The sequence below is a fragment of the Myotis yumanensis genome, unplaced genomic scaffold, assembly GCF_028538775.1.
Source record: "Myotis yumanensis isolate MYYU_CA2020_CCGP unplaced genomic scaffold, mMyoYum1.0.hap1 SCAF_8, whole genome shotgun sequence".
In the NCBI taxonomy this organism is placed as follows: Eukaryota; Metazoa; Chordata; class Mammalia; order Chiroptera; family Vespertilionidae; genus Myotis; species Myotis yumanensis.
In genome coordinates this window covers 27,455,598-27,479,638 of record NW_027223759.1, presented here as the reverse complement: position 1 = coordinate 27,479,638, position 24,041 = coordinate 27,455,598, and the positions used below count along the sequence as shown (strand labels likewise).

Sequence of the window (24,041 nt, the reverse complement as noted above, 5' to 3'; positions counted from 1 at the left end):
TCTTCTTCAACTACTGTGACTTTCTCACAATCCTCCCATATAATTACATGTATTAAAACATCATTACCTGTAATCGGAGCAATGAAAAAATATGGCCTTGATCATTAACTAACAAATAAACCCTTCAGTACCAGTACAAACAGTGTACTATGGAGGCCAGGCTGTGAACAGGAGAAAATAAAAACTAATTTTGTCTTTGCTTAAGAGAAAGTTCTCCCTTGATTGGAATTGTTAGTGATGAAAAGTATAAACAAAAGAATAGAATGTCCCCAATCATTTTTCACACTGTACACCCAGGCTCACATTATATTTGCTTTACTTCTGCCCAAATCAAAAGGTCCCTTTCTGTCCGCCTCCCTCCTCACCTCTCAGCTCTACTGCTGAAGGCTCCTGCTTCCCAGGACACTGTGCTTTTCCCGCCTTCACCCTCCTCTGATTTTCACTTCCCGCCTATCCTTAGTCTTTTCACACACTCATGGAATTCCACTCTCATGCTTTCTATCATTCTTTTCCTTAGAATGATTCCCACATTTATATCTTTCAGCCCTGATTTCTCAGTAGGTTCAAGGGACATAATCTTATAGGAAGTATATAGTCTGCCTGATCTCTTTGGTTTCTGGAAACTAAATTGACCCACTTCACACAGAATGACTACTCAGCATTCTTTCCATCACTCATTTATTTAATAAATATCAGGTGCCAAATGCATGCCAGTCACTAGAGGCACAGCAAAGAACAAAATACAACTCTAGCCCCTAAATGGCCCATTTCTACTTGCTGAAGGAAACAAAAATTCTGGCTGCAGAAAATCAGAAGATGAATAAAATAATGTGGTTCATATTCGCAATAAATATATACTTACTGCGAAGGCAGATATAAGCACAGTCATGTGAGAAGGGCACAATATGCTGGGCCCCGCTTTCATAGAGGCCACTAGAGTATCAGTGTAGGTAGAACCTAAGTTTGAGTTTTAAGTAGCAAAGATTAATTGGCACCATTTCATACCAGCTCTCTTAGTAGTTTAATAAGTCAGCCACCCAACGTGAAGGATGAAGCTGGTGACAAGGTAATAGAAAACCCAACTGGTGCATGTGAAGACCAAATCTGTAACTTGACCTTGTGGGCTAGGAACACCAAATACAAAGACAACAGATGGAAGTAAGCAAGTGTTGACAATAAAATGAATATTGCTTTGTCCCACCCATCAAATACACAGAGATTTTTACAGTGCTGAGTTATAAGAGAGACCACAGAGGCATGATCGATTATAGCAATTTATCTATGAGCTGGAAACTGGTACAATGTGTTTGGGAAGTGATTTCTTTATTCTAATTTGTATCCAGACCATAAACTAGTCACTGCAGCTCAAAGAGAAAAGCAGGCTAGTCTCTGTACATCCCACCTCAGAAACACATCCTCCCGCACACTAAACATGCCCGAAACAACACGAGGTCATCCCTTTCAAGTCTGTCCTTCCACCCATGTTCCCCATCTCATGACATGGAATCCCCAGGCAACCAGTTCAAGTCAGTGATGTAGAAAACACCCTTTACACATCCTTGGCCCTCATCACCTCACTGTCTCAAACACCCATCCATATAAGGCTCAGTTAATCCTTCCAGTTTGTTACCCATTTACGAGCTTCTAACTCTAGGGCCACTACTGTAGTCTAAGCCTGGATTACAACAAATTCCCTAGCAGGATTCCTTGCTTCTCCTCTTACACCTACTAACCATATTCTACTGCTGCTCAGAGCAATATTCAGGAAACTACAGTTGGATTCCCCTGCAGTAAGCCTTCAGCAGCTTATCATTACAGTTGGAATGAAGACCAAACTCTTCACCATAACTCAACACTTGTGCTTACTAGTGCCCTGACCACTTCTCTGGTCTCATCTCACACTGGTCTCTGCCTCGGTCACTAGCCTCCAGCCACATGGGGGCTCCCACACCAGGAGCTCCAGGATTACAGCATAAATAGCCAAGGGCAGAACTGTCTTATCCATTTTGATCACCACTGAATACCCACAGCCTAGCCGAGTGACTGGCATACAGTCAGTGCTTAGTAAGTATTTGACCAATGACTCAAGATTAGTATTTTTTATTACATCTTGATTATACAATAAGTGGACTGAAAAGTTCTGAATACTTATGAGATGTTTATCTCTAAGAATTTGTCCTGCAATTGTAGAAACCTTCCCCAGGACACTATATTGTTCCACTTGCCATTTTTAGTTCCAGAAGTGTTTATAACATTTATCTCAACTTTACAGAAATTAACCTCTGATCCATTTAAAATGTATTAATAGGCTATTTTGCTAGTACTAGTTGATTTTTTAAAATGGCATTTTAATTATGTAGTAATACACACCAAAGTTGTGACAGATAGAAAATGAAAGACTTCTTGAAATATTGATAGGAAAATTATCCATATTTACTTTTAATGAGAAATTAAAAATTTAACAGGTATGTAATAAGAAAAACTAAATGGCTGGAACAAACAAAAGAAACTGAATTCATAACTTGGGAAACCAATGTGTCTCAAGGGGGAGAGAAAGGAGTTCTATAAAAAAGGAAAAGAAACTAATTGTGGTGATTTTCAACTCTACTTACAAAGTGGGACATATTTCATCATTATCATTTAATAGGGAGGTATATATCTCAACTTTCAGATTAAATGTTCAAGAACAATTTAGAGCATTAACTTGCAAGAATATACAACAGTTATAAATTATATATCCAATTTGGCATCGGATAGTAACCAAATTAATTTCACAAGAAAGAAAGAAATGACAGAGTCTTAATGGGAATAATAAAATGCTATTCTGAAAACAGCCTTCCATATCACTAAAAGTGCAACAACTCTTACAATTACTGATATTTTTTTAATTGTGTGTTTTTCTTTAAGACTCAAGAAAAGGCCAATCACTACATATGTGAGATTAATTAATGCTATTGCCATTACTACTATTTTCATGCATGTGGTAAATTTCATTTAATAATAGTTCCATATATTTTAAGTATATTACCTGAAAAAGTCATAGAGGAGAGAGTAGGTTTGTTCAATTCATTTGGCAAGTATTTATCAAAGGCTTACTATTTCTCAGGCTCAGTACTTTGCTAATGCCTGATTTTCTAGATGCTTATGCTTTGTTTTTTAAAAAATTGAGATATATAAATCACATACCATGAAATTCACTCTTACCGTGTATGATTCAGTGTTATTCAGTATATTCACAGGTTGTAAAATCAACACCACTATCTATTCCAGACCATTCTCATTATCCCAAAATGAAACTCTGTGCCCATTAGCAGTCACTTCCTGCTCTCCCCTCTGCTGAGGTCCAGCCCCAGCGGTCCAGGGGTTCCCAAAAGTGTGGACAGAGTCCGCAAAGAATGTTCAGAACTCTCTAGCTTTCCTTAGTCTCCGTGAATCTTCCCTGTGCCTGGCTGAGGCCACAGAGAAAGATCCCAAGGCACCTGAGCCTTTATTTTATAGTGAGGGGTAAACAAGGTAGTGGTTTCCATAGTTACACAGTTCTTGTGAGTTTCACTTGTTTTGGCCACTTCCTGCACCTCCCTCAGCCCATTAGCTTCCCAGATAAGATCTAGAGAGCCTCATAAGGTCAAGCCTAATTATGCTAAGAGGACTGTGCCCTCTAAGCTGGGAATTGTTTGTGACTTTGCCCACAGGTCAGTCTGAGGCTTAACCCTATATCAGCTCCCCACACCCCTCTACCCCAGTTCCTGGCAATCACTAATCTACTTTCTGTCTCTATGGATTTGCCTATTCTAAACATTTCATATAAACTGAATCATACAACATGTGGCCTTTTGTGTCTGGCTGCTTTCATTTGGCATGTTTTCAATGTTTATCTGTGTTGTATCATGTATTAATAATATAGTAGTTCCTTTTTATGACAGAATGACATTTCATTATAGAGAGATACAACACTGACTTGTCCATACATCAGATGATGGACATCTTGGTTGTTTTCACTTTTCAGCTATAGTGAATAGTGCTGCTATGAGCATTCATAAACAGTTTTTTTTATAGAAACATAGATTCTGTTTTCAGTTCTCTTGGGCACATACCTAGGAGTAGAATTGCTGGCTTATTTGTTAACTCTATTTAACTTTTTGAGGAACTGCCCAACTGTTTTCCAAATTTCTGCACTCTTTTACATTTCGCAGTGTCAGAGATCTCCAATTTCTCATCTTCATCAATACTTGTTTTTATCCAGTTTTTAATCATAGTCATCCTAGTGGGTGTGAAGTGGTATTGATTTATATTTCCATAATGACTACTGATGAGCAAATGCTAAAACTTTCATTGCTTAAAACATAATATAGACCCACATGCTCACAGGTACACAGAACCATACAGACAAGCTCGCTCTCTCTCTCTCTCTCTCTCTCTCTCTCGCTCTGTCTCTCCTTCTGAAACAGTTTAACAAGCTCCGGTCAAAAGAATGCTTCAGAAAGAAAAATGAAACTACAAAGACATTGTTCAGGTTCAACTGCAAGGATGTCAGCACTTCCCTCCCCTGTGATGTGCTGTGTTGAATGGGAATGTAGTCCAATAGCAGGGGCAGGGCTTGGAGACCAACACATTCAACTACAGATACTGTAAAATCGCTTTTGAAAGAAACAGAGGGCTAGTGTGCTTTATTGCTACAAACAAAGCAAATATGCTATAGAAATAGCAGACTCTTTATGCTAAAAATAAAAACTCCCTCTGCTTTTTAAATTACAAGAGTTGGACAACAAATCAGTGCATCAAAAATACATGAACTTGGTCAAACTATACACACTAGATGCTTTTTTCTCTCTCTCTCATTCTGTTTCAAGACAGTCTACTCTCTCTAGGAATGAACTGAACTGACCAATTCTTCTCCTGTAACTCTCTCAGGAGTCTTATCATTCATGGCTTTCAAATCCTAACATAACAAATTATTTTCTCAGCTTGTTACTATAGGACCAATAAGTAAGAACTTTTTAGTCTAGCACAATAATAAAATTCTGTTTTCCCAATAAAATTGCTAAGCATAATTTTTTCTCCTACTTAGTGTAATTTTTTTCCTACTTAGCGTATTTTTTCCCTAAAAGGCATTAGCTTCCTTAGGCCCCAAGAGAACCTAACTACAAAATGCAGATTTTCAAGATAGTTTTTGAAAATAAGAAAATTGTATAGTATAATATGTATTTGCATTTAATGCACAAGAATTTATTAATGAAAGACTTCAAAGTAACTTGTTTCCACTTTTCAAATACATGAATGTATTTCAAAAAGCTTATAGCTTATGTGCAATACATAATTGGTATATGCAATACATAGTTGTATGTATAACATGTAAATTATGATTTTAAAACTTAATATTTAAATATTAAATGCAACAGCTTCACATCACTACACTGTGTTCAATTTATCACAACACATCAGCTACCTGAGTTGATTGGTCAATGGGGATCCTGGGAGTGCAGGGAGGAATCTCCATCCGAGGACAATAAGAGGCCCTGTACTCGTGGAAGACAATCAAATGAATGAAAACTGACTTCATAAATAAAAAATGAAAACTGGAATCCAATTATATGAAGACGGTAATGGGAATCTAGTCTTTATGAATATTGTGCCACTCTCTGTAATTACATTCCAGCATGTATTCAGAACTATCTACAACTGGGACTCTGTTCCAAGAGAAATTGAGAATTGAGAGCATTTTCCTCTTTTGAGGGTTGCTGAGACCCCCATTTATACAGTAGTTCTCCACACTCATACACTTCATCGTTATAACCACATGAGAAATTGTCTCATTTGGCTCCACATAACCATTAACTATCTCCCTAATGCCAACTGGCTAAATCCCTCTAATTTTATACTACCAGATTTAGAGTTCTTAAGATACAAGACTTCCTCCCCGCCCCCCCCCCCACCATCATATACCATCTCCCCAAATGAAAACAAAAGTTTCCTTACCTTAGTGAGACACTGTCCAACTGTCCTTTAAAATAGTCTGCCTTAAATATAAATGCCATCCATGTGGAAGGCAGAATACCTGACTGCTGGTGAGTTAGAATTTAAGACCACTAAAGTAATAGAAGTAGAAGAATGTTCCAGGCAAGTAAGCAACCACTATTAAGGGCATATGTTATGTGGTGACAAACCTCACTGAAGACCATGCCCTATCTCCTAACAGTCTTCCCTCAGTCGACTTTATACAATACTTCACTCGATTTGATTTAAATCCAATCTCATCATGTTATCCCCTGCCCCAATCCATCATGCTTTCTCACCTATAACAGCTTTCTGTACTTCATCATGAGATTGAACAGTGTTATGGTTAATAGAATAAACTCTGGAGCCAAGTGGCCTGAGTTTGATTCCTGGCTCAATTGCTTGGGCATAACTTTGGGCAAGTTCTCAACCAATTTATGCCTAAGTGTCTTCATTTATAAAACAGATGCTAAATAATAATAAACCTGCTTCATGGAGTTGATGCGTTAGCTTATGTAAAACATAATAAGCACTGTATAAGTATTAGCTGATGTTAACTCTTTATCACCTGATCAACTTCAAGGCTTTCAGCCCAGGGTCCAATGTCTTACAATATTTATATACCTTCCCAATAATAACATATATGTGAAATTATTGATAGTTTACAAAGGAATTGTGTCATTTGTTTCATTTAATTCTCACAATCCTGTGAAGACAATTAGTTCCACATTATCTACTAGCTGGTCTACACAGCACTTGCCAAGAAAATCATTCCCTGCCCTGCCATCTTTCCTGAAGGATGCCCATGTGAGAAGAAGCTCAATGGAGCTTCTGCCCTGGAGACTTTCCAGGGATTCAAATTTCAGCCCTCAGCTTTCTCTGTCCAAGGTGCTTAATTAAGTGGGGCCATCTCCTCAGATAGGCAGCCACATGGGGTACTCTTACCACCAGAGGTCACCAAAGTGAACTTCACACACATCCCCTACCTTATATTGTAAGTCTGACCATTCCAAACATAACTGCCCCATTTGGTGGAAATCCTTTCTGCAGTTTTGGTGTGGAACCGTAAAAGAAAGACCAAAATTGCATGTGTCTTATATAGATAATTACTGAGGCAAAATTAAGGTGGTAGCTGTGAAAAGATAAGTTTAAATTAAATACAGGAAAGTGGTTTCAAATGATACAATCACTTATTCTAAGCCATAGAAATACCTTCCCAACGCAATAAATGGAATCTCCAAAAGAAATGGTCAAGTCAGGCCTTGGTAATCAGCTCTATCCTGGAGTGTAACAATATCCGGGAAGTGATAAGATCGATCGACTGCTTCTGGAAAACGCTAGATCAATTTCACCAGGAGGGACTGTGGCGCAGTACAAAGTACACAAGGCTAAACACAAGACTTCAGCTTCTACCTGGCCCTGCCACCAAGAAGGGGGTAGAAAGGTGTGAGAACTAAAAGATAAAACAAGCAAACAAAAAGCCATCAACACTATTAGCACCAAGACCAAGCTTTGCTACTATACTGAGGACTGGCTGCTGAGGGTAAGAAATCTTAAGGAATAATCAGCTGGTCTCAGGTAAAGGCAGAGGACTCGGGAAAGGAATGGCAGATTTAGGAAATGCTCTGAACTAGTTCCAACAACAACTGGCTGTGTGTGTCAGCTGAATGCCAGTTAACTTACACAGAGCAAAGGAAATGAAGATCCACAATTCATTCATTCCAAGGGACTGGAGTTTTGCCAAAGTGAAAGGAAAGGGCGAGGCTGTGGTAGTGGTGAGCAGTCTACGGGCGACTCCTGGCAATTTGAAACTTTAGGTAAAAAGCACAAAGAGTTGATTAAAATGAACTGGGCAGACTATTCCCCAGTAAGTCAGCACTTCCTCCCAGCTGGTTCTGCTCCTAGCTTGGGGGTCCTGAATATCCAAGATCATCAAACACTTAAATGGTCTATTTCTTCAGGTTCAGTTCGGTTAAGTTGCTCTGCACCACAAAAAGCTCAGAAAGCTGAAGTATAGTCTAAAGACTGAAATGTTCTCCCTAAGCACAGAGACTGAGACATAGATGGAGAAAAAGACAGAGAGATGCAGAGGGGAAGAGAGAGACCAAGAGGAAAACATCTATCAATTCTGCCTGGTGAAAGAAAGTTTAACTTCTCTCAGAATTAGAAGAGGCTAAATTTTAACAAGGTCACCAATATAATCAGACAACAAAGTAACATACTGACCATCTATTAGGCCAGGTAGTTTTTAGGCTCGGAGGGGAAAAAGGACAAAGTGCACACAACTGCTGCTGTTTGTTTGTTTAATATATTTTTATTGATTTCAGAGAGGAAGGGAGAGGGAGAGAGATAGAAACATCAATGATGAGAGAGAATCATCGATCAGTTGTCACCTGCTCTCCCCCTACTGGGGATCGAGCCCACAACCCAGCACGTGCCCTTAATGGGAATCGACCTGGGACCTTTCAATCCACAGGCCAACACTCTATCCACTGAGCCAAACCAGTTAGGGCAACTGCTGCTGTTTTAAAGGAGTTCAGAAGTTGCTTTGATTATTTCCTGCACATCATTAGAGAGGCAGCCATGCTTAACCCTACCCGCCCCCGTCCCCCCAGGGTGACAAAGAGTGTAGATTCAGAGACAGAACTGCCCCAGCTTATCTTCTAAGTCACCAGAAAAGTTTGACAGAAGATTCTGCAGTTAATAGGAGCCCTTTTGTGCATACACATCCTTTTATTCATTTACTAGAGGCCCGGTGCACAAAATTTGTGCAGGGGGGGGGTGTCCCTCAGCCCAGACTGCACCCTCCCATTTAGGTGGGCCTAAATGGGCAGTCAGACATCCTTCTCACAATTCAGGACTACTGGCTCCCAACCGTTCACCTGCCTGCTTGCCTGATTGCCCCTAACCGCTTCTGCCTGCCAGCCTGATCACCCCCTAACCACTCCCCTGCTAGCCTGATAGACGCCTATCTGCTCCCCCGCCAGCCCGATTGCCCCTAACTGCCCTCCGCTACCAGCCTGGTCACCCCTAACTGTCCTCCCTTGCCAGCCTGGTCACCCCTAACTTCCCTCCCCTGACGGTCATCTTGTGGCAGCCTTCTTGTGTCCACATGGGGGCGGCCATCGTTGTGTGTTGGAGTGATGGTCAATTTGCATATTACTCTTTTATTAGATAGGAGGATTGTGGCCCATTTGCTGCGTAGCTTTCAAGCATCCTCCCTGGGATCAGGGAGCATTCAGAAAAGGACACACAGGCACAGGGCCTCTAATGTCACCTCACCTTGGATTTCCTAGGGATAAGAACATCAGGAAAGGGGGCCCTATAAAGGTCCCCTGCCCTGTAGACGCTGCCTAGAACAGTGATGGCGAACCTATGTCACACATGTCAGAGGTGACACACAAACTCATTTTTTTGGTTGATTTTTCTTTGTTAAATGGCATTTAAATATATAAAATGAATATCAAAAATATAAGTCTTTGTTTTACTATGGTTGCAAATATCAAAAAAATTTCTATATGTGACACGGCACCAGAGTTAAGTTAGGGTTTTTCAAAATGCTGACACGCCGAGTTCAAAAGGTTTGCCATCACTGGGCTAGAATCATGCATATCCACATGCGAAACCAGGGTGACAGCACCTTAGAAAGGTGGCCAGGCCTCGCTCCTCTCTGCACTTTGGGATGTGCATGATTAACTTTGGGAAAAATACTGAATGCAAATGTCCAAATTAGGTGTGCACATTCCATTTTCATACCCCCAACCCAAGCAGCTGCTTTAAAAACAAACACCTTTTGTAATCGCAGAATAGGAGACATTGCTAAAAGGCCCCTTGGAGCCCCAGCAATTAAATTGAAAACATTGAGTACTTAACCTTATTTTCTATTACTAACCTACGCCTAGTTTCCCAATCAGATCGTGTTTGCCTCTGAGTCTTCGCTCAGTGCTAAGTGGTGGCAAACATGGCTGGTCTATTTATTAGCTGTGTGACTTACCTTAGGCAAATTCATCAAGCCATGTCTGTTTACCCATCTTCAAATGGGTTGGTATGAGGATTCCATTAGCACACTCTTGATGAATGTAGCTACTTGTTATTATTATACATCAGTGTTATAGTTTAGGCTTCTCCCAGAAGCAGACTCTGAGACAAAGGTCTCTGTGCAACTAATTTATTTGGAAGGTGACAAATACCTTGATAGGGTCATGGAGAAGCAAGATAGGGAAGGCAAGAGCCAAAAATGTATGCACTGTTAAGCCAGCCATCACGGTGAGCACTAGCGCATAATCCCACCGGGAACCCTGGGAACTAGTAGAGTTATGCCTCAGTGCTATCCCCAAGACTAGGGGTCCGCCTTAACGCCCGTCCCTGTGGCTTGCCATAGCAGGCAAAACAGGTGTCAGGGGCCAGAGAAAGCACTCAGGCAAAGAACTTACAGCACTGCCAGCACCTCCCTGACCGGGCTCCGTCACTTCTGCTGCAGTACTTCAAACAAGCAAATTTGTCAACTGTAATTAATATACAGTATCAGGGAACAATTTGAGCATAATGCATATTTCGCTTTTGATTGTATTTCATCAGCAAGAAGTACCAGGTAGATGCAGAAAAGTATACCCAGCTGAAGCAAGCTTCACGGAAATCCACAAAATGTACACATTTGCACACCTCAATCCAGCTACCTCAAGTTCACAGATTGTATTATGAGCTACACCCATCAATGTCTGCCATCCAATTCCAGATAACCCTCCTTCCTCCACTGACAATAATTCACAAGTTGCAACCACTTCCATAGCAAAATTTAGGACTTTTTGAAGGGAGAGGGCTGTATTTATGGTAGCACTTGTATATTTTTGATTATATAAGGCGTAAAATTGTGCTACTATTTTATTAGGTTCCTATCTCTCTTTTTTTTTAATCCTCACCTGAGGATTTTTTTTTTTTTAAGAGAGATTGGAGGGGAGCAAGGAGTGGGAGAGAGAGAGAGAGAATCGATCTGAGAGACATATTGATTGGTTGCCAGGGGATCAAGCCTGCAACCAAGGTATGTGCCCTGACCGGGACTTGTTGGTCCATAGGCCGACGCTCTAACCACTGAGTCAAACCAGCCAGGCCTTTCTCTTCTTTTTAATGTACCACTGACAGAGTTTTGGGGTGTTTTGCTCCTAATACCATGTGCCCCATAAGCTCTGTGGTTTTTACTGCCTGATTGTGCTCAGAATGGTGAGTTTAGGAATGCGTATGTCATATTCTAGCAGAGCTGACTCTACCCCTAGTAGAAAGTGTGCAGGAGAGAGGACTGTCTACACCCAGCAACCACTGCTGCTTAGTCCTTATTATCCCACCTCCCCTCCATGTTTACCACCATCATCCCATTCTTCAACCAAATCCACCAAAGTTAGAGGCTCTCATCACTCAAATACTGAAAATACCACGTGCTCTGAACTTTCTTGGACAATTTGGAAAAGGAGGGGACAAATTCTCTCAACTTATCAAATATGCCCCTATTGTTACGTCTTCTCTATCAAAAGTTGTTTTTCCTTCCTTCACATGGAACTTAAAAACAAGATTCATTTAATTCAGGGCATTTGTTTATTTGACTGCACATCCTAAATGTGCCAGGTTTCCGTCTGATTGTAATTACTCAATGACACAGACATCTGTGTTTGGCCTGATGCTTTTACGAAGAGAATTCAGTGTAATATTCTGTTTGAGTATACCAGTTTCCTCAAAGCAGCACAGAGTAGAAATGAGAACCCAAGATCAGATGCTCCGACCACACATGCAGCACAGTGAACACGCTGCATTTACATGCATTGTGCACGTTTCGCTTCTAGACAGCACACAAGGTCAAACCCCTAACTGTCAGTTACAATAAGCTTCCAAACTTCTGGTCAATTACCTGGCTAATAATAAAAGACAAGGCTATGACATCATTACAGTTATAATTAATTTACACAGGTCAGCTTCCTGTTAATCAAATACATCTTTAAAAGCATTTAATTATTGTTCACCTAGAAAGCGACACCCAGCTCTGTTAAATGAAAAAAGCAACCTTGCTGGATTCAGCATGAAAGGCTGCCAGGCTGCTCTAAGGCACACAGGACAACAGGCTTCACAGAGCACACCCTGCACCGCGGGAAGGGCTGCCATGTTCACAGCCAACAGAAGCACAGGTGACGGGCAATGCGACACATCTGAAGAGTTTCCAAACACAAAGAAGTTGGCAGGAAGCTGGGGTAAACAGACAGGCTCTGGGAAAAGACATGTCCCAATGCTTTTTGTCACAATGATGCACAGGGCTGGCAATATGAACGTATGCAGAGTCTAGGACAATGTTTGAGGGCATGGTCTTTTTGGTAAGATCTCTACAATACACCACTTATGTGACCTTAGGAAAGTCATTTAACTGCCATTTCCCACCCGTAAAAGTAAATAATGCAGGCGTATTTGGTTTTGTGAGCATTAAATGAGATTATATTGAGATGATTTATGTTTATAAACTTAGAAATGATAGTAATTTTAACCCATATAAACAAATAAAGTAAAATAAGACATCAACAATTTTAAGTAGCTTTACAGTATTTTTATAACTTAGTAACCAATTAGCATTTTCTGGGTTTTCTATGATTCCACTTTTTTTTTTAAAAGTATGTTTTTATTGATTTCAGAGAGAGGAAGGGAGAGGGAGAGATAGAAACATCAATGATGAGAGAGAATCATTGATCAGCTGCCTCCTGCACGCTCCCTACCAGAGATTCAACCCATAACCCAGGCATGTGCCCTGAGAATGGATTCATGACCTCCTGGTTCATAGGTCGACACTCATACTGAGCCACACTGGCCAGGCCCACTTTCTTTTTTTCATCTTCACCAGAGGATATGTTTTTATTGATTTTTAGAGAGAGGGGAGGGAGAGAGAGAGAGAGAGAGAGAGAGATTGCCTCCCTCGTGTGCTCCAACCAGGGATCAAACCCCCAACCTAGGTATGTGCCCTGACCTAGAACTGAACCTGCAACCTTTTGGTTTAGAGGATGATGCTCCAACCAACTCAGCCACCTGGTCAGGGCTATGATCCCACATTTTTAAACCTTTTCATGCAATTCAATTACACACACATTATTTTAAACAATATGATGGGTGTTTGGAAGACACATGAAAGTAGAAGTGATTCTCTAATTACAATACATTTTATAATAAAATGTCAAACCACAGCTTTTGTCAAAATTGTCTTTAAATCATCACTACATTTGAAAATTTAATGATCCTCCATTTCAGGATTTAAAAAAAAAATCTCAATATGTCAGATGGCCAAATTTTTATTTTTCCCTCCTTTTTAAAGTGTTACTGTCTTAACAAAAATGATTAGGTTACCTTTATACATGAAAAATGAAACTACTGGATTTTGTACATAGTCCTGACTTTTGCTCCACAGCGAGGTGAATTAGTGCCAACTCCAATTTTGATCCATCACCACGTATGATTTCCAATATCAATCATAAGCCAGTTCCTTCTCTCACAGACTACAAGCTTTAGTGTAATGAGGGCTCATTAAAGTTCTTCCACTGACAGCCCATCAGACATAGGGCCTAAACCAGCAGACACAGGGAGCAGCAATGCCAACATCCCACCAACTCTCCCTTCAAGAGGATTTAAGTAATTCCACCCTCCCAGTTGCTCCACGCCAGATTTCTTTGTCTACCTAAAATCAATGAAAAAGTGATAGCCACCACACCCTTTAAATTAATGTGTGTAAGGACTGTTGGTGAATTATTTATGTAACCGAAATCTGCCCAGCATAAGAAATAGTCAAGACTTCAGAGATGTTGTTTCTGCTCCCAGAAAGCACACAGGACGTCCACTAATTACTAGGTGGTAGGGACAGCGTGAGGATTTTGCCTGCCCAGCATCAATACCTCATTCTTTCAGTAATAGCAATCTACCTCAGACCTTCACTGGATGTGGTCCTGAGGGGACCAGCAATCAAGAGGGCTAGTGACCAGAATTGGAATAATAACTCTCTCCCTGGAATCTAAAACTTGTGTAGAGACACTAATACCAACGACTCCTGGAGTTGACACTCAGATCATTACTAGTAACTTAAAGAATTTTCCAACCCTAGCTGGTTTGGCTCAGTGGATAGAGCGTCGGCCTGCAGACCTGAAGGGTCCTGGATTTAATTCTGGACAAGGGCACATGCCCAGGTTGCGGCTCCATCCCCAGTAGGGGGTATGCAGGGGGCAGCCGAACAATGATTCTCTCTCATCATTGATGTTTCTAACTCTCTCACCCTCTCCCTTCCTCTCTGAAATCAATAAAAATATATTTTTTAATAAAAGAATTTTCCAATCTACTAGGTCTATGCAAACCTTGAGACCCCACCAAGCTGCTGTCCCATGGCCTGGCGGTTTGGCTTTTCTGTCAGTTCTCTGAGCTTACCCATACACTTCCAATATCTTGCCCTTAAGTTATCTGGATGAGCTTTAACTTAGTTTTGTTGTTTGCTGTCAAAGAACCCTACCCAGAATACTATGGCATTTGCCAAGGACTGGCAAGCAAATCCTAGTTTACCTCAAGCATTACCAGCTCTCATTTTCTACTGCGTACAATAGCCCCTAGGGTATAAAGCAGTACCTCAAAGGTCTGCTCCAGGCATGCCCTAAAGAGAAAAGAGTGCACAGTGCAAGCACGTGAGTGTGAGAGTAACTTCTGCATGAGTAAGGCAAAGACCTCTCAAAGTCATATAGTTAGTGCATAAACTTGGACACTGGGTGAAGAATATCAACAGGCCTCTAGTTTAATAATATCTGAACATCCACTAAGGGACAAGCACTGTCCTTTTAGGCAACCATAGCCTAGAAAGAGAAGCAAACACACAAACAGCAACAATATAGTGTGATAAAGAACTATAATAGAATTGTATATAAAAGTGCATGGAATGTTTAGAAAGTAGCAAAACTAAAGTTTTGTATGATGTGTTGGTGGAGAAATAAAGGAAATAATGGGGCAGGCATTATCCTGCGGGCAATGGGGAAGGAGATGAAGTGACCAGTGAAATTCATAGTCAAAAGTTGTGGAGCAATTTCACAAAAATAAAAGATTTAAGTCATCACTTGGTGGATATACTTGCATAGCTACAAGCTGGAAATTTAGAAATCTATAAGGTTTCGTACTAATACAAAATTAACACACCTTGAAAGAAAGGAGGAAATCTTGAAAACTTTGGTATGAAGGCAGGGACTTCTGCTACAGGGCAATATGCACATATATTTATTCCTCCATTTTTTCAAACTTAGAATCACAACTGATTCATTATAACACATAATTGCAAATCGCTGGTATTTGTAACATAAAAACTGTATCAAAACTTCTTTCGGTGTTGCCCAAGAGACTTTTCTCAAGGAGAAAAAAAATCCAAAATTAGTAGAAGCTGTCAACTCTCTCCCTATATATTATGAATATAGAATTGAAGTAATTGTAATATGTATATAAATTTTACTCGTAACTCTCCTGATATTGACACTTTGAATTAAAAATGCAAAAGCAAGTTAACACCATGGAGAAATAGCTGTTATTCTTATGACAACACTCTTGGAGCTGAAGCCAGATTTGCGGTCAAATCTGGATGCCATCGCTTACTGGTACGTGACCGCGGGCAAATCATATAATCAATCCTGCTGAGCTTCTTTATCCAGAGATGAGAAAAACTTCCCTTACTTCCTGGAGTCATTGTGAAGACTAGATGAAACAGCATATTATGCAAAAACAAGAAGCACACCCCCAAAGTTTATTTTCCATTCTCCCTTCCTCTCCATAAAGTAATGAGCTCCCCCCGCCCCCATGGAACTAAGCTTTATTGCTTTATAACTATTATGTGCATGTACTAGTAACAATGTCCAAGAAAGTAGATGGTAACTAACACCAACATGGAAACCTGAATGCATGTGTGGTTGGCTATCATCTAGATCCCAAAGGGCTCTTGCACACTATCTATTGCTTCCCAGAATTCGATACATTTTCTTTTCTGAATACAGCCAAAATTATCCACAGGCTTTGTAATGTCACCATCAGGATGCTGCACAGAGCAGCTGGTTGATTGAAAGTGACTGCCCCTCCCCCACACTCCAGCTGTCACCAGGAAACCCTCAATGTGTAAAAAAAGACAAAGCAATATTACTTCCCCTATTAATAACAATCTGATTCTTAGCATTCATTGAAATTATTTTTCTTATGAAAGCTCATTATTAACTAAAAATTAACTCTAAGAAAAACCCTTTATCATATAAATGCAAACCAGCTTCTTCCATACAACAAAAAATCCCAGGGGCAGTAAACACAAGTAATGTATTTCCATGGACTCCTTGTTTCTTTTTCCTTGACTCATTTGTAATGCTAAACAACAGCCAGTTAAAATATTAAATAGCTTTAACAGTGATACAGCTGCCATACTTGAGGGATTAAAAAAAAAGCTTAGATGATTTCTCAAAAAAAAATGTGCACAGACATCTCTCTATTTTTATAAAATATGGGTCAGACTAAAGGTTGGATTTTGTTTTAAGTAATCACTCCTCTGCATGAGAAGCTATACTACCTGTTTAACATTGCTGAAAACCTTGGGCATTGTTTTCAGAACACGTCTGTGATTCCTATCCACAAGAATTCTTCCTGCCATGACTTTCTTAGGTGTAGCTCATCTCCTGAGGATTCTTATCCCTCAAACAGAGTTTCAGACCAGTGACCTGGACTCCTAGGTCCCAGGGACATGCCTCAGGTGTGTCCCTGCAGAGGCTCTGTGCCCTTTATTAAAGCCTCTCATCTCCTGAGCGCTACAAGTGAGATTCTGCTAAATAAGGTTCCCTGCTTTTAAAAATATCTGAGGCCCAATGCTTGGATGACAACTGCAGCCTAAAAGGAAATCATTTTAAAGCATCATTTCTATCTTTTTAAAAGAATGTTTACATAAACATGCATATATCTAACTTTACATGAATGTATAGATTTACCCCATCTCCATATTACAAGTAATTATGACCTGGTATGAATCCTTTCAAGTATTTTCCATGCTCATATATTCATATGTGTATATATATACACTAGAGGCCCAGTACACGAAATTCATGCACTGGGGGGCGGGGGGGAGGGGGGTCCCTCAGCCCAGCCTGTGCTCTCTCACAGTCCGGGAGCCCTCAGGGGATGTCCGACTGATGGCTTAGGGCCACTCTCCACAGGGAATGGAATAAGCTGGCAGTCGGACATCCTTAGCACTGCCTCGAAGGTGGGAGAAGCTCCCACCACCGCCACTGAGCTCACCAGCCGTGAGCCTGGCTTCTGGCTGAGCGGCTGGCGCTCCCCCTGTGGGAGCGCACTACCAGGGGGCAACTCCTGTGTTGAGAGGGACTGGGCCAAAACCAGCTCTCTGATATCCCCCGAGGGGTCCTAGATTGTGAGAGGGGGCAGGCCAGGCCAAGGGATCACATTGGTGCATAATCGAGGCCTGGGAGGGACACGGGAGGTTTGTGTTCAGTGCATGTCATAGCAAGCAGTTGAGCGGCCTTAGCATATCATTAGCATATTATGCTTTGATTGGTTGACTGGACAAATGGACAACCGGACACTTAGCATTATTAGGCTTTTATTATATAGGATATATGTACATATATATATATATATATATATATACACACACACAAATAAACTTTTATCACTTTGAAAAAACGGAACAAAAATTTTCACTTTGCTATCTGTCATTAAGCATCCATATTAAAAAATAACAATATCAGAGCTAATAGTACTATCTTATACTTTGGTGCATATTTTTAGTGAGGTCTCATCTCCTCTAATATAGTGTCCCCTTCTATAACTGATTGTCCCTATTAATTAATTGAAGAAACTTAAATATTAATCACCCCTGACTTTTAGCTTCCAGTAAGCACCCCAAAAAGTCTTATGGAAGTTGCTCTGGATGGTGATAAAACTAGTGTTTTTTCTACCATGTTTAGAGTTTTAACTTTCTCCAAGTGTTGGCTTTCTTTGGTTCACTATAATGTGAAAGGTTTGACTTTTCACTTCAGCATCTTTGATCATTTAAAAAGAAAAGCAGTGCAGTTAGGTAATAAAACCACCTCATTCATAAGAGGAAATGAATGGGATAAAGTTAGGTTTGAGGTGGTAACTACCTTTTTCTACTGTCTACCATGCAGTAGTGATTGAGCTTCTATGCCTAACACCTGGTGGACATGTTTTGCACTTCATTTCATTTTATCCAATGTCCGGAGGCAATCACACACCATGACCCTATCTGATAGGAGAGGAAATTAAGGTTGGGAGGATGTTAACTTGTCTAATGGATAGAATCAATAAGCAGCCGAGGCAGGGTTCAAAGCAGGGTTTTCCTGACCCCAAACCCCTGCTATAGATCTGCCTCTTTGAAACAGAGGACAGGAAAATGTGGGGGCCTTTGGAAAATGAATGCTTCATAATGGGGCAGCACTACCAAAATTATTTATAGCAGCTGATATCCGATGTGACTCCTGTTTATCTGAAAACTCTCTCACCCACGATATCCAGGAGCCATGGCAAGGCCTTGGGAGCAGTGTGCTCTAATCCAAGCCTCTGGTTAGGCCACAGGGTGGCACTGACCCTTCTCAACACTGGAATGAGTCTAGGCTTTAAGGCACCTGCTTCAAATCCTGAATACTTCTCTTTCTCCCCCAAAAGCCGCCCCATGGAAAAGGAAGGGGAAAGTTGTGAGTAACACTGTAACTGATGATCTGCAAAAACCACAGGTGGCTGGCACTCCTACCTTAGCTCTTGTGATGCTCCCAGAAAACAGAGGCATGGAGAACGGTGGGAGGAGGCCTTCCCTGCTATCTGGGCTGTACAGTCTGATGTGTGGGAAAGAAAGATAAGGATGGAGACATCTCCAGCCTTGTCTTATGCTTGCAAGTCACTGCTCCATCATACTCCTCATCTCTGCTCAGTTATCCACTCTACCTCCTTTACCAAATTCTGGGTCAAAAAGTATAACTCACCAAAACTGGTTTGGCTCAGTGGATAGAGCGTCGGCTTGAGGACTGAAGGGTCCCGGGTTTGATTCCGGTCAAGGACATGTACCTTGGTTGCGGGCACATTCCCAGTGGGAGATGTGCAGGAGGCGGCTGATCGATGTTTCTCTCTCATAGATGTTTCTAGCTCTCTATCTCTCTCCCTTCCTCTCTGTAAAAAATCAATAAAATATATATATATTTTAAAAAGTATAACTCAGCTGGAGACCAGAAGGCCAAAAATCTTTAAAGTACTTTTTAACAGTAACTTACGTGATTCTTAAAAATTCTCCAGCCACCACAGCACTGGTCTGAGATAGTACATATTACTATAACTTTGAACTGAATATCCTGCCTCCAATAAACAACCTTAATTCTGTAGAATATAACTGGGAAACCACAAATAAACAAATAAAATACCATCTAAGCGGTCATCACAATATCCTACAACCCCTATCTAACCCAATGAAGAACCTTCCACCACAACCTATGTATTGATTGTACAGTAATAACGGGTATTAAGTCACATCTCATCTTTGAGTATTTTCCATGTATGCTGGTGTTAAACACTTTTCCTGCACTTCACATTGAAGACGTACAAGCCCTAGGAAGTAACCTTTCAGTAACTTGTCCAAGATCCTACGCCCAGGAAAGGCCCCACATGGATCCCTTCCATTCTGTCAAATTCCACGGCGACTCCCAATGGCTATTCTTTATCGATATGCCAGTAATTCCCAAACTTTAGCACCCGGGTGCAGTGGGATCAACCGGAAAGCTTGTTGAAACAGATTTCTGATTCTGTACGTCCCCCAAATTTACAATTCCAACAAGTCCCAGACGGATGCCGATACTAGTAGTCCAGGGACAATTTAGGAAACCAATGCAGTGCTGCTCTTTGTAAGATGACCTCTTCCAAGCCTTGCCATACTGGCAGCACATGAGGTCTTTAAACTCTATTAGAAACTCTGACATATACATTTGAGACAGTAGACAGACTTTTAAGAAGACATTCCAAAGGGAAAAAAATAGAAAAGCGCAGCAAAGTCCAGCTGTCACTGAGTGTCCTGCAAAGGGACCTACGCATATAGATGGCTCAATCGTGACTAAGCCATGGTTCCTTCTGCGAGTACCTGATCCGGTTTGGGAGAGGCTTTGCAGGTCTGGGCGGAAAGGGCTAAAGGGGTGGGTGGATTTCCTCTGCCCCGTAGGAGAACACCACTCCTCGGGTTGGGGAGGTGGGGTGCGGGTTAGGGGGATGGGGTGCGCTTGCACACCACTAGCTCCGAGAACAGGAAATGACTGATCCAAGTGCACCCGAAAGTGAAAGCTGTTGCTGACGCAATGTCGCCGTAAGCTCCTGCCTTCAAAGAGAATCCCTTAACGCTCCCCGGAGCTGCCCCCACCCTGAGCGCGCGGCAGGTCGTCCTCGGCGGTCGGCCCAGAGGCGCGGGTGAAGAGCACCCGGCAGGGCCGCTCTAGGGAACGCCCCCCGCGATCCCCTATCTCCAGGGCGCCTAGGCTGCGGAGCCTGAGCCTCCCACCCGCACCCGCCCTGCCCCATCCCCTCCCCTGTCCCCGGCCCGACGGGGACGCCGACAGTCGCCCCGCAGTGCCCGCCCCGCCGCCGGCGCCGCGGCCCCGGGAAACGTCTAAAAAAACCGCGCAGAACCCACGCCGCGAACTGGACCAAACAGACGCGGAAACTCACGCTCTCTACGGCCCGCCTGCGTCCTCACGTCTGCGCGCGCGCGCACGTGCGTCATCACGCACGGGCGGCGTCTATCGACGCTCCTCTTCCCCGCGGCCAGGCTGGCGCACGCGAGACAGTGGGTGATGTGGCGGCGCGCCTCGGGCGGCCCGGGTTGGGGAGGGAGGGAGGGCTGTAAAGCGGCGGCCGTGACAGGGCGTTGGCTCCGAGGGCACCGTGTGGACTCATCCTGCGACTGCGAGTGGAAAGGGGGTGACCATTGTCTCCCCTGCCCTAAGGGACTGTCGTCCTCTGCCCTGTGTGCGTAGAGCAAAAGCAAACTAGCGACCTGCGTTGGAGGGACCAGACGTGGAGACCAGCAGCCAGTGGGCTGCGTGGGGGCCGCGAAACTGTCCTTCCCGGGCCCGGCCCTGCTGCAGGCTCCCCACCTGCTGCGAGGAGTCCGATGCTGCTGGTGAAGCGGATGGTGTGAGAGACACTTACACCTTCATGAGTTGTCAGACAGCATGAGAGCTGCCTGTCTCAGGGCAGGACCCACGGTTACCAAGGACGCCCCCCAAACAAGGTCGTGGGTGTACTTTTCACTCCCCAAAGCTTGGGTCTGCGGCTGCATTTCTCAGTGTGTGTGTCCATGTGAGGGCCTTAAGTATTGCAGTGAACGTATTTGATGCAAACCAGTGGCTTGCGTTGGAGGGACCAGACGTAGAGACAAGCAGCCAGTGGGATATTTCTCTTTCTCAGTTTGGCTTATTTCACTTAGCATGATATTTTCCAGGTCCATCCATGCTGTCCCAAAGGGTAAGAGATCCCCCATAGTACTCCATAGTGTAAATGTCCCACAGCATTTTTATCCATTTATCTACTGATGGGCACGTGGGCTGTTTCCAAATCTTAGATATTGTAAATAACTCTGCTATGAACATAGGGATGCATATATTCATTCTGATTGGTGTCTTGGAGTTTTTAGGATATATTCCCTGAAGTGGGATCGCTGGGTCAAATGGGAGTTTGTTCTTATCTTAATACTAGTGGCCCCGTGCACGAAATTCGGGGTGTCCCTCAGCCCGACCTACACCCTCTTCAATCTGGGACCCCTCGGGGGATGTCCGACTGTCGGTTTAGGCCTCTCGAAATCCAGGACCGCTGGCTCCTAACAACTCACCTGCCTGCCTGATCACCCCTAACCACTCTGCCTACCAGCCTGCTCGCCCCCCAACTGCTCCCCCCCCCCCCCCCCGCCTCCCCCCGCCTGCCTGCCCACCCTGCCAGGGCTCTGGGATCAATGGCAGAGCAGAGGCAGGCATTTCCCACCAGGCCTGGGCTGCACCATTAATCCCCGCCCACAGGGAGGCCCTGCCCACCCTGCGATCAATTGCTGCCCACAAGGAGGCCCTACCTGCCCTGCCCACCCGGCTGGGCTCTGTGATGGGCCCTCCCAGCCTTGGTGGCTTGCCTTGGCCCTCCCAGCCACGGCTTTGTCTGGCTTTGTCCAGAAGGTCCTCTGTAAGGTCTCCCGGTCTAATTAGCATATTACCCTTTTATTAGTATAGATATCAGATACAGAGGTGATTTTAAGGGAGCTACAAATCAAGAAGCTCAATACAATAATCTCATAAAAATGTTATTATATATGAGGATTAAGAACATACTTAGACAATTATATTTAATTTCAAATGTTGAAAAAGTTCATAGACATTTGAAAGGACAGAAAAAGTCTACCTGATACTGAACTCAGGTCTGGTTGCCAGCTGCTTTGAAAGCCAATACTTCAGAGACAGTATTTTAACAAAATTCAACAAACATTTATGGTAAAAACTCTCAAAAAAGTAGGATTATAAGGAAACTTTCTTACTCTAATAAAGGGCATCCATGAAAAACCTACAGCTAACACTGAGTGCTTTCTCCTAGATTAAAAACATAAAAAAAGTTGGCTGGCTGGCGTGGCTCAGTGGTTGAGCATCCACCAGTGAACCAGGAGTTCACATTTCGATTCCCAGGGCTGCAGGCTCGTTCCCCAGTCAGGGGCATGCAAGAGGCAGCCAATCAAAGATTCTCATCATTGATGTTTCTGTCTCTCCCTCTCCCTTCCTCTCTGAAATCAATAAAAATATATTTTAAAGAACTTTACTGGAAGTTTTAGCCTGTACAGTAGAGGAAACAAAAAAACTTAAAATACTTGTTAAGTAAGTTAATGAAAGTGCCAGGCACGTAATAAATATTCAATATGTGTTAACTGTTTTGATAGCTACTGTAGCTGCCATTTGTTAAGTGTCTATTATATGCCAGGCACTTCACCTCCATTTTATAAATGAGGAAACTGAGGGTCAGAGAGTCCAAGTAATTTGCCAAAGCTAACAAAGCTAGTAGGGAGAAGGATTGATGGTTCAGACTCTCTTTCTAATATATTATCTCTATCTCTGAATAGTAAATGTCTAGTACTGTGTGTCACTGGATGCATCATGGTCCATATACACGGTAATTTTTTTATTCATGTACATGTTTCATCAAGTTTTCATTGTTTCATTATCTAAATGACAAAAAAACTGAAATGACAACTATTCACTATCCATTTCAGAATTATTTTGAATGACTGTGTTTCAATTTTCTACATTTTTCTATTTTAGGAAATATTTTTTCTATTGAGTGTTTTAGGTAAGTTCTTTATTCTTGTTATAACTCATTATGATTATTATCTAAAAATTAAACTGATTTTATAGATGTCCTATTGATTTCAATTTTACAGAATAATAGGAATATAGTTTGAGAGCTCCTATTTCTTTCAAATAATAAATCCTAAATAAGTTGTTTATTTTCATAATCATTTTTAACAGCATTTTTCTTTTACATTTGCAAATGCCATTCTGTTTTTTAATCAACTAAAATTCTGATGCCTCCATGACTACAATGAATAATTTTACTCCAGCTGCCAAATCTCATTTTCTACATGCCATGTGAGGTTTCATTGGAGCCTTCCTAACCCACCACATCTCCTCAAATCTGGCACGATGTGTTTGTGCTTTATGAAAAACTAATTTAGATAATGAATTTTTAGAAAAGAAGAACTTAAGAATGTTCTTGGTAGGAAAAAGAAAAAAATGTTCCAAAAGGAACTTGCATCAAAATATGGGAGATAAGGCTGTAAGAATGCAGTGCAGATGACAGGCATTTTGGCTAACTTGCCTGTCAGCCTCTAGTCCTTAGGGGATTTTAGGACCTCCGTTGGACATATAAGAACAGATACACACAGCAGTATCTCCACCACTGCTTGCTAATACTTAAAATCCCTTCAAAAAGACCTTTCC

General features: G+C 42.1%; 1 protein-coding gene across 2 annotated transcripts in view; it reads right to left on the bottom strand.

Moving 5' to 3' along the window:
• Nucleotides 1-20,762, bottom strand: part of RHBDD1 (rhomboid domain containing 1) — a 100,089-nt gene extending 79,327 nt beyond the window's left edge. The window contains exon 1 of one of the 2 annotated variants that reach the window (XM_070423337.1): nt 20,740-20,762. The gene's annotated coding sequence lies outside the window, so the exon portion shown is untranslated. Of the gene's footprint in view, nt 1-18,790; nt 18,810-20,739 lie in introns of those variants that run through there. The other variant, XM_070423336.1, reaches the window with a different exon arrangement.
• Between the last annotated feature and the right edge of the window lie 3,279 nt (nt 20,763-24,041).